Source organism: Acomys minous (genome assembly GCF_964271855.1).
Source record: "Acomys minous genome assembly, chromosome: 8".
NCBI classification, from domain to species: Eukaryota; Metazoa; Chordata; class Mammalia; order Rodentia; family Muridae; genus Acomys; species Acomys minous.
The window spans coordinates 106314384-106319263 of NC_140489.1; positions in this window are offsets into that span (position 1 = coordinate 106314384).

Below are 4880 nucleotides of genomic sequence, written 5' to 3' on the forward strand. Positions count from 1 at the left end.
GTGGGCATGGAATCTGAATTGTGTTACAGGTGGTCTGACTGAGCACCCTCCACATGTGCAGCACGCAAACACACACACACACACCACACACACACAGACACACACACACAGTTAGCATAGGGGTTGCTTGCTGGATCGGAGCAAGGAAGTTTAGAAATAAATGCTATTGCAAAATATTGGATGGGAAACAAGTTGAGTTTCAGGGAAACTACAGGGGGTAGGATACTTTTTATAACATCTCTAAATGAAAACTGAACTAAGAGGCTCTTCAATGTGTGTTAGGGGGGAGAGACAGACAAACACACACACAGAGAGAGAGAGAGAGAGAGAGAGAGAGAGAGAGAGAGAGAGAGAGAGAGAGACAGAGACAGAGACACAGACACAGACACAGACACAGACAGACAGACAGAGACACAGAGAGAGAGAGAGACAGAGACAGACACAGAGACAGAGACAGACAGACAGAGACACAGAGAGACACACACACACACACACAGAGAGAGAGAGAGAGAGAGAGAGAGAGAGAGAGAGAGAGAGAGAGAGAGGCACACACACACATAGAGAGAGAGAGACAGAGAGACAGACAGAAAGAGAGACAGAGAGAGATCCGTTTTAAAGTAAGGTACTAACACACACACACTCAGTTCAAGGCAGGGCTGTCCATAGGAGAAGTGGCAGGGGCAGGGTGGGGCAGACACACAGTTCTTATAGTCGCTATTGTTCCTGGTTTCTGGATTAGATGATGCATTCACCAGGAATTTGTTAAAATGTTAAAACATGTTTTGTTTTGTTTTGTTTTTGTTTGTTTTTAAAAAAAAAAGAGAAAAGCCAGTTCTAGTTTGTACCCACAATTATGAAAATTTTCCAATTTTGTGCATTCAAGGAACAAATGTTTTAAAATAAAGAACTCAGAGATTGATTAATTAATCAATCACCAATTAACCATAATTCAATTTAAGAAATAAAGCATTACAAATACAGTGAAAGCCTTCTATGTACCCATCCCTAATTCCGTTTACTGTCTCTGTCCCCAAAGGACAACATTTTCCAAAAAGGTCCCTATCCCTTGTTTTTCTCTTTAAAAACCTGTGTCCATACATATGACTCCCACGAAAGAGCCAGTAAGGTTTCATTCATAATTAAAACTTTAAAGAATGGGTCGGAAGAGATAGCTCAGAGATCAAGGGCACGTACGGCTCTTCCAGAGGTTCTGAGTTCAATTCCCACTACCAACATTAGGTGGATCACAACCATCTGTAACTCCAGCTCCTGGGAGTATGGCTCCCTCCTCTGGCCTCAGCAGGTATCTGTATGCACACACACACACACACACACACACACACACACACACACACACACACACACACGGAATTATCCTCGGTATAGCAGCATACTTCTGTCTTTATTCACTCCCCATTGCTTAGCATCGTTAGGTCCAGCTCTTTCATTTTCCCATCAGTATAATACTCACTTTATTGCGTGAGTGTGGCTCATTACATCCATGTGGTTCTGTTGCTTGTTTGTTAGTTTGTTTTTGAGGCACATTTACTCACTATAACCTTTGGCTGTTAAGAAGAATGTGACCACGACATCCTCACCCTTACATCGCATGTGCCCATGCTAGAGTTTCTCTACACAGTCGCAATGAAGGTGCAGCACACAGGTGGGAAGCAGAACATGACCATGTTCAGCTTCACTAGACAACGCCAGATGATTCCTGAAGCAGCTGGTTTAATCTGCCACACTCTGGCTCTGCATGGGAGCTACCTTCCCTGCCTCCTCCCCCGGGCTCAAGACCGTGCAGCTTTCTTGTGTCCTGCCATCTTGCTATTGTGACTTGACATTGCTCCATGAGTGAGATGCACCGTCTTTTCTAATATCTGCAAGACACGTGCCTAACTGCTTTTGTCAACAGAATTTTTTAGTTTGTTTTAGTCTAATGGAGTGTGTATGTGTGTGTGTGAGAGAGAGTGTGTGTGTGTGTGTGAGTGTGTGACTGTGTGTGTGTGTGTGTGTGTGTGTGTGTGTGTGTGTGTGTGTGTGTGTTACTAGATAGTGAACCTAGGGCCTGGTACATTCCTGGTAAGTGTTTTTCCACTGAGCCATATCCCCTCTCTGTTGAAGTTTTCAAGGCAGGGTGGACCTGAAACTCATCCTGCAGCACAGGCCTTGAACGTTCTTTCACATACGCATGTATATCTGGTATACGCAAATGTGAATATGTGTGTCTGCTTAGTTTTGGGCACACATGTGGAGCACTGAGTGTGAATGCATGCATGCATCCATGTGAGGTCTGAAGTCGACCCTGTGTGTCTTCCTGTCGCTCCCCACCTTAGGGCCTCTTGTTGAAGCCAGAGTCTGCAGTTTTGGCTAAGTCAGGCTAGACATCTTACTCCAGGACTCCCCTGTCTCTGCCTGAGAGCTGGGATTACAGGGGACTCACCACACCCACCCTGCTTTGATGTGGGATCTGGGGAGCCGACCATCCCACCTTCCATCCTTATGGTCAGGGCTTCGCCTACTGATCCATCTCCCCAGCCCTCTGCCTTGAGCTTGTGAGTCTCCTACTTCAGCCTTCTTAATTTTTACTAATTCCAGACCTACTATTCTTTTTGTTTGTACTTTGGGTGTCTTGATTAAGGGTTTCTTCCTGACCTGTGGTGACATGCATTCGCCACTGCAGCTTCTGTGGTTTCTGTGTTTGCTGGCATTTGGACTGTGCCATCATTGGATTGCTCTGTCTCTGTGCTAAAAGCACATCACGTCACCCATGGCAACTGTGAAAACGGCACCCACCAGGACCAGTTCCCATGATCTCTCTTCAGCTCCTGCTCTTGTTGTTTTCTCCTCCTCCCTCTCCTCCTTATTATCCTTCTTGCAGATGGAATATCTAAGCTATTCGTGGTCTGTGGTTCTATACACTTTAGCTCCACCTTGTTAATTTTCATAGACAACTCAGTTTGTAATTATGTTCCTGTGTCACCCGGGCCACTAAATGGCTGCCATACCGGCCCCCTTGGGTTCACATGTTGGTGCTGATATAAACTGTGAATCCAAGTGGTTTCCCAGATCTGGCCACAGGGCTCAGAAGAAGATAGTCCACTTTGAGGTTCAACAAGAATGTCGGGAGACCTGAACTAAAGAAATTCTATTCAGCACTTTCTCAAATAGTCCCAACAGAAACCCCACAGTGTCAACACGCCTCTCCTCCTGCCACTCCCCCAGGCTTGTTTCGAGGGCAAGCTAGTGTGCCTCAAACACATCCTCTACCTATTCACTCTGCTCCCTGGCCAACTTCCTCAACCACGGCAAGAGCTTTTCCAACTGTCTAGTTTCCAGCAGTAGAAAATCTGAACCTGCCTTAAGTTTTGCTTTGGGTCATCGTGCTTTCCTCCTTCACTGTTTATCAGACTGTCAATTTTTTTTAAGTTTTATTTATTATTATGTATACAGTGCTCTGCCAGCATATACACCCACGGGCCAGAAGAGAGCATCAGATCACATTATAGATGACTGTGAGCTACCATGTGGTTGCTGGGAATTGAACTCTGGACCTCTGGAAGAGCAGTCAGTGCCCTCAAGCCACTGAACCATCTCTCCAGCCCCAGAGCCTCTTGGCTGCGTCCTCTCCTCCTCTCCCACTGCTGCTGTTCCCTGGCCTTCTGCACAGTTTGCCCAGCCCCCACTCCTCCAGATGATTCTCCTCCTTGTCTCCTCAGCCCCACCTAGTCTAGTAGCTACCTGTCCTGTCTGCTGAAAGGAGGGCAGAAAGAGCCCTCTGCCTTAGTAGGGAAGGAAGATTTGCCATCACGCTGGTTAGGTGAGTGTTAATACTGTCATTATGTCTGTCCATTGTTGGCATCCCACCTGGCTGATGTTCCACCGCTGTCCTTGGCATTGCTAGAGCGCTATGATGTTTCTTCTGCATTTGGTGAGCATTTTGTTGATATAGAGGTTATTGGTAATGATATTTTTATGGGCTTCCCACCTCGTGCTTGGCTCCCATCTTGGTGAGCACATCCTTTCATGCCTGCCCTCAATCATCTGTTCCATGGTCATCCCATCCACACCCTTAAACGCAGCTCTGGAAACTATTCACATGGCTCTGAATTCACCAATGGCTCCTTTTCTTTACAAAGGTTTTGTCCTTGGCCTCAAATGCCTTCCCTTCTTCTCTCAGCTCATCCTTGAAGACGCATCTCACAACTGTGTTTCCTGTGATGCCTTCAAATTGACCACAAAAAAAAGCAAAAGATGATTCCTTTTTCCTTATCCCTTTTCTCATGTCTTCTGTAATTCTACCTTGCTGCATCTCCTAAAAGACTCAGCTTTGTATGCAGTTGTACAAATTGGGTAGCTGCCCCTTAGCACTATTGCCTGTGTATGGTTTGCTGGTCTTACCTGTTTTATTGGGAGGGAGGGAGAGAGGGAGGGAGGGAAACCCAGACCTTGTGAAAAGTTTAGTTACTGGTATTTTTGGTTATTTGATGTCATCTGTCAGGGGTACCTTCTTTCCATCCACCATGGGAAAATACAGTAGCGTTTTGTTTTGTTTATCTCCCCCCCCCCCATACAAATAAATAGGCCTCAATACTAATGTCTCCAGGGAATTGACCTCAGTAACCAAAGAACCTAGGTCTTAAAACAGGTAGAGTAGGTCAAGATTGTCTTAGTGGCAGTCCTTGAGAGGGCGCAGCTCCCAAGTCAAATCCCCAGGGCTGGGAAAGAAACGCCAGCTCTTTCCCACAGGACTCTGGCAGCATCATTTTGCAAATAGAGTCAGCGCGGTTGCAGAGTGCCTGCCCACAGACATGGCGGCGCCCTGCCTGGCTTCACATCGCCAGGACCGCGGGGCCAGCCGGGCTTTGCCAGTTCTCAGG